Source organism: Cyprinodon variegatus, unplaced genomic scaffold, assembly GCF_000732505.1.
Source record: "Cyprinodon variegatus isolate N-32 unplaced genomic scaffold, C_variegatus-1.0 Scaffold575, whole genome shotgun sequence".
NCBI lineage: Eukaryota > Metazoa > Chordata > Actinopteri > Cyprinodontiformes > Cyprinodontidae > Cyprinodon > Cyprinodon variegatus.
The window spans coordinates 152207-158861 of NW_015151028.1; the positions used below are offsets into that span (position 1 = coordinate 152207).

At 38.0% G+C, this 6655-nt stretch overlaps 1 long non-coding RNA gene across 1 annotated transcript in view; it reads right to left on the reverse strand.

The window, feature by feature from the left end:
• Positions 1-720: 720 nt before the first annotated feature.
• The window catches only part of LOC107095809, a 13675-nt gene continuing 7740 nt past the window's right edge, over positions 721-6655 (reverse strand). Inside the window, exons 3-5 of the long non-coding RNA XR_001481759.1 lie at positions 3682-3944; positions 3498-3596; positions 721-1238 (exon numbers count right to left, since the gene is read on the reverse strand). This is a non-coding gene — a long non-coding RNA (uncharacterized LOC107095809). The remainder of the gene's footprint in view (positions 1239-3497; positions 3597-3681; positions 3945-6655) is intronic.

Here is a 6655-nt window from a genome sequence, read left to right on the forward strand (position 1 = left end):
AGTAAAGTAAAGTAAAACTGAAACTTGGATTTTCCTACATGGACAAATCAAATGCCCATCTAAGAATAATATTCAGATGATACAAGTGTTAAACATGGTGGTGATAGTATTATAAAAATGATGGTATTGGTGTATTCCACAAAGTTAGAGGAATTAGAAAAGTAACTAACTAACTTCTAATTCTTCAACTTCAATATCAACACGTCTAATCTGTATATAGCTACCATATTTATTTATTGTATAGCCTCTTACAAATACTCTCTGTATATATATACCGCCTATAGTCCATGCATATATATTTCCTGTACACATGTAAACAAAGGTTTATATCCTGTATAGCACTTCTGGATAAATGCAAACAACTTTTTGTTGCTTTTGTTTACATTCTATTCTATTCTATTCTATTCTATTCTATTCTATTCTATTCTATTCTATTCTATTCTATTCTATTCTATTCTATTCAAGAGGATATTGGTAGCATTTCCTTAAGAGAAATATTCTTGGAGAAACAAAAACCAAACATAAACTTTGGCAAGGTGAAGCTAGTCACCATAAAACATCTAAACAGCAATGGTTTAGTTGCTCTGTAAAATCTAACGGTCATATCTAAATAAATGTGTCTGGGAAAGAAAATCAGAACACTTAAAAGACCTGCACCAATGCAGAGGGGTATTTATTCCAATAAAACCCTTGTAGGTGCATTTTGTTTAAATATTTCACCTTCTCAGAAAAACAAAAAAACATTTAAATGTTTCATTAAAAATACAAACCTGATCAGATTAAAATGGCATCCATAAACTTCTATTTAGAACTGTATATCAATGCAGACTCAGCAAACAGCGCTAAACCTCACAGCGTTCGATCACATTTCATATTACGCAGCATATAACATAAACATCAACAAAAAAGGCAGATCATGCCTCCAATTCACAGCAGAGGATAAATCAGCATCAGCATTAACATGTCCTGTGGAGAATATAATTCTTTATATGATCTATATGCAGCTACAACCCTTCATCTATGTGCATGTTGGTCTTAGGAGTGGCATCCGTTTTGGTAATGAGAGCATGGCGGCTTCTCCAGCTGGGATTACTGCACTGAGCTCCCCCACTGTGCGGTGTAATGAAGCAGGGCTGTGGAGACTGGAGGCGCAGTCTGCAGGTTGCTCTTCTTTCACCAGAGTTTGAGCAGCAGGTAACAGCTCTGAACGTGACTGCATTGCTGGAGATCGAAGCTGTCTGAGACAAAGAAGGGAAAGCTAAAGCTCTTGCTCTGTTAATGCAGACCACAAAACAACAGCACAGAAGGTATGGACTCTCACCGCATCCTAGGGCATAAGCAGACATGGCATCCATAAAGGCTGCAGATAAATATGTTCCAAAGCAATCAGCTTTTTTCCTTTCTGTCTGACATTAAATCACAGTAAACCTTTCCTGTTTTTGGACAGTTATTATTAAAACCCATTTCTTTTATCTAATGCCTACATACTGAAAACATTTTAATGATGTTATGGCTCTTTGTGCTTCTGATGGGTTCATTCACAACATTTATGTTAAATAGACAGAAAATCAATAAGAGATATCAGGAAGATTTTGCATATCTCCACAAATCCTTTTAATCTGGAAGTTCTATTTTCCAGGTACCTTAAGGTGCCACATTCATCTGTTCAAACAATTATCTGCTGGATTAAGCAGCATGGAAATATCCAGTGCAGTTCAGGGAGGAGACTGCTCCTGTGGTTCAGTGGTAAATGTGTTCTGTTGTGAAACGCATATATCAACCCAGAATCAAAGCAAAACATCTTGTGCAGCTACTGCTGAGGCTGGTGTCAGCATGTGCAGAGAAATGACCTCTGTTTCACCAGGGGCTGAAGTGCCACTCGCAAAGGAAGAAGCCATTATACCAACTCAAAGAAAAAGGCTGGATTATTGTCTGCAAATGAATTCAAGGAATAAGACCTTGATATTTGAGGACATGACAGATTGTTTTCACCCTACTTAAAGAATAGCTAAAAGGATTGGGGACATAGGAGAAAGATTGGATCATCAACTTTTTGGGGTGTATTTTTTTTTTTATCTATGGAAGAAAAATAAACATTGGATCCCATTCATTCCTAAAATGAATGGGATCCTAGGAAAAGAATTATAAATAAACATAAATACAAAGATTCAGTATATCACTTAGGAAAGTTACAAGGCCTATATCATGAAAAACCTACTTTTTGAGATTTTAATGCTTATTTTATAGTAATCTTTTAATGCTCTTCCTTTATTAAAAAATATTCCCAAAGTGGTATTTTGCATGATTACTGCATCTCTAAGTAATCATGAGTTCTGTTTTCTGAGCAGCAGTCCCTCCCTGTCCTGGAGGTTGGAGAATATCGACATAAGAGGGCTCCCTCCAGGAAGCTTCTGCCTTAACCATGCTTTGCCCAGAATGTAAACAAATGCCAACTTTCTTCAAAGTTGGTTGAACCCTTATTCAGCCTTCAGGAGGGTTGCAATACTGCGACATCATGAAACAAGTGGCACAAAGATGGGGAGAGGCTTTTCTTGAAAGTTGAAATAAAACGGGCGTGCAGGTGGTGCAGTGGTTATTGCACACGACCCATGTATGGAGGTCTTAGTACTCGATGTGGCCGACCCGGGCTTGAACCCAGCCTGTGGTCCTTTGCTGCATGTCTCTCCCCCTCTCTCAAACCCCCTTTCCTGAGACTTCTCTCAGAAAAAAAGAGACACTACAGCCGTAAAAGCTAAAAAAAAAAGAAAGTTAAAAGACAAACAACTTTATTTCATAAAAATAATAATTATAATTTATTGCTAAAGTCATTATTTCAACATATATTTCATTATATGTGGCTTTATAAGGCTGTAATTTTTGTCATCCAAATAGACAAAGACCTTTAGCTTTCTTAACCTGACCCTGTAATAGAAAACTACTGTGAGATAAAAGTTTTGGAAAGAAACCTAAACCGCTTAATCTAAATCCAACAGTTAAAAGTTGTTTGTACCTGACAGGTACACCCGAGATGCACTAATGCTCACAATACTGCACACCAGAAGAGTGTGTGAGGTTGCTTTATGACACATTTATTATAATAAAGATGAAATTTTGCACAAAAGCAGAGCTAATGCTTGTGTTTAGACGCAGGCCAAGACGTTTCTATAATGCCATGGGTTTCAGTTTATCTTCAAATGATAACTCGGAAAATTGTTGAAGTTAACAATGGAGAAATCTTTGACGGAAACTCATCCCTCCTGCTTACTTAATCTACCTGAGGAGACAAACAGTGATTCACCAAAGAGTTTCTTTCCATTTTTTGTTGATGCGGTTTGAGCTGCTTATGGTGCATGAAGTATTTCTATTTGGTCCTTTGAAACAGTTTTAAAAAAAATGGTCCGTTTCCCATCTGTATGCGCTAGTTCTACAACTACTCACAGACTTAAATGAAATACAACAAATATGACAGCTTTTGTGCGTCTGGAATACATCTTTACCTGAGTATTTGAACAGAAAGGCTGCTGTTATAGCTTCTAAGGCTAAAACAAGATTCCAGTGGCTCCTCTACCCTCCAGGTCTCTGTGGATGTTCAGATCCTGCAAGATCAGGCATAGAGAGCAGATCTTAGAGAGATCAATACTCCTTAGTGGATTTCCTATATCAACCATACAGAAATCCTACCATCTGTGACATATAGGTTGAGCGTATAAGTCAGTGCTGGATGGGATCCAATCCAATAAATCGCTCTCCACACCGTCTGTTCTTGTTGGGTTGGAAATACTGTGTGGGCTCAGAGAGGTGGGTGAGCAGGGACACCAGGTAGACCAACCAGGTGGAGTATTCTTTTCTTTTTCCCTTTTTCACAGCAGTTCTGTTTTTCCCCCACTTGTTTAGCTCTGCCTATATTAAGAATTTATTCTTGTTGTTTCTCCAAAAATTATACCCTGGGGGACATAAAAAAATCAGAGATGAATTATTACACAGTCAAAGTTGAGTTGTCCACACTGCCCCTTAAATAAGGTGCTCTCAACTTATACATTATTTGGTGCAACAGTTTTTTTTTAATATTCATAAGAGCAACAGACAAATCCAGGAGGCCACAGGGTGCAACTGTTCCTGATTCCTGCATTGGAGCACCATAGAGAGAACAAACATCAACAGAAAATTTTACTGAACATTATGACATAATCAATAATCAATGTAAATCTAGAAACTTTTTGAATATGATTAACAGATTGAACAAACAAATTTGTTTCCATTTCTTATCATGTTGACACATTTTGTTGCATTACATTCTCTTTTCTTTCTGGTCTCTCTTATTGCTCGACCCCTCATCCCTCCTATTGGCAACATCACAGATCTCTATGGTTTTAGGGTGAGGGAAGATAAGCTTTGTAAACAGTGGGTACCATGCACTATCCCTCCTATGCTATAATCGGCATCATCCTGCACCTCAACCATGATACACTTAGAGACACTAAGTTGGGAAGACTGTTGACAGCAATTAATTTTTATTCTCCAACCCTAATTTTAATGCTCTTCAAACATGAACATCTACCTTTATCACAAGAATTCACATTACCACAGACACAAACAGTCATTCACGTGTTGATTTCCATTGGATTTCAGTCATTTTCAACAGTTTCTATGCCCTTTCCCTGACAATAATGCTAAACTGAACCATAACCAGGGCATAACGTTAACATACACACAATTCACACCTTAGTCCTAAACCTAACTGTATGTATAAAAAAAGTGAGGATGTCATGGTTTTGGTTATGTTGTGCTTTACTTTGCTCCATGTTTCCTAGTTTTATTGGTTTAATTCTTATTTTGTTGTAGTTTCTAGATTTATGTTAGTTCTCAGGTTTTTCTGTTGTTTTCCTCTGTTGCCCTCGTGTGTGTTCCTTTCCCCTTGGCTCCCTCGTTGTCTCCTCACACCTGCTCCTTGTCAGCTCGTTAGCCCTGCCATTGTCTACATATACTTTCCCTCTGCAGACACTCCTTGTTGTTGCTGGTCCTGTCGTCGCTGTTCTCTGCTCACCTCATCTCTCCCTGGCTCCTTTTGCGTGTTTTCCCCCTGATATCTCCATGGTTCTGGTTTGCTTTACATTTTTAGTTGGATTTTTGAATTCCTGCCTTTGTTAAACTGTTTCTTTTGATTAAATCTGCAAGAACTCACCTCTGCCTCCCTGCCTCTGCATTTGGGTACACAAACGCCAACCAAGATGTGACAGGGGAACAGTAAAATGTCCTCACTCTGGTACAAACAGTGCTCCACGTAATTCAAGGATTTGTTTTGTCACACCACCGCCATCTTATATTTGCACGTTTGTTATAGAAAACTTGGACTCGGGTCACAGTTCAAGAAGCTTAATTTAAGATAAAGAAGAGTAATGGATGATGTTAAATTAAGTGCAGCTTGAGTTCAGCAGCCCAACAATTGCAGGGTAGAAAGGATTTCTGAGCCTGGTGTTCTCACTGTGGATGGTCCTCGGTCGCCTCCCTAAAGGGATTAGGGGAGAGGCTGGAACAGTTTGTGTGTAGGGTTGGGGGAGTCCTTCATGATGCAGAGTGCCCTCCTCCTGCATTCTGATGTGTAGAGGTCCAAGGTGGAGGGGAGGCTGTGCCCCATAGTCTTCTGTGCAGCTTTAACCACCCTCTGCAGAGCCATCCTCAGCTGCCTTGCCACACGGTGAGGCAGATGCAGAGAAAGCTCTCCACCACACAGCAATTCCTCACAGTTCCTCAGGACTTAGCCCCTGAGTCCAGTGCTTCACAGCTTCCTGAGGAATAAATATGTGGATGGGTTTTCCTAGCAACAAGAAGTTAATCTCGATTCCCTGAGGTCAGTCCTGTAATTTGGATACATTCTATGGATCCCCTGTTTTTTAGAGAAAAACATGTCCTGTTACATGCATGAAACCTCATTCTATATGCAGTCTATATGCTAACAGGTTTCTCCGTTTCCTTATTGCTAATACACAATGTTCAGATATGTTTTTGTCAAACTTTTTTCCACTAACTGATTTTCTTCCATTGCAGATTTATTATCTCTTAATGTTTTTTATATCTATCCCATACTGTCCCAATAAAACACATTGACATTTGCTATGCTGATATTAAAAACGACTAAAGAATATGAGTATGTTTTAAGCCACTAAATGTTTTTAGTCCTGAAATTGTATAAATATAGCTCCCTGTCAGCACAAACCTAGGGTCTTATTGGCAGTTGTTTTTTTGTTTTTTGTTTTTAAATAAAGCTGTTACATCAGAGCAAATTTGATTACATTTTTTCTATTTCTAATCTTTCATTTGAAGTCTTGTTCTCTCCACTCAACTGCAGGCAACTGGAGTCATGGAGCTCCAATAACTGACACCATTTTCTTTATAAAGAATAAAGCAACATCGAATATTTAAGCTAACTTTTAATGGAAATGATTAACTAATACAACACAAGGCAATTATTTAAGTTAACATATGAAACATTGAAAATAATCATGAAATATAAACATAAAAGTTATATTTCTGTGTTAGAAGAGATTATTTTGCAGAATACACTAAAGCCACTGCAATAAGGAAAATCAAGAAATGGCCGAAATGTTTTGCAATGATAGAACAGAAGAAAACAAAACAAAACATATATATATATATA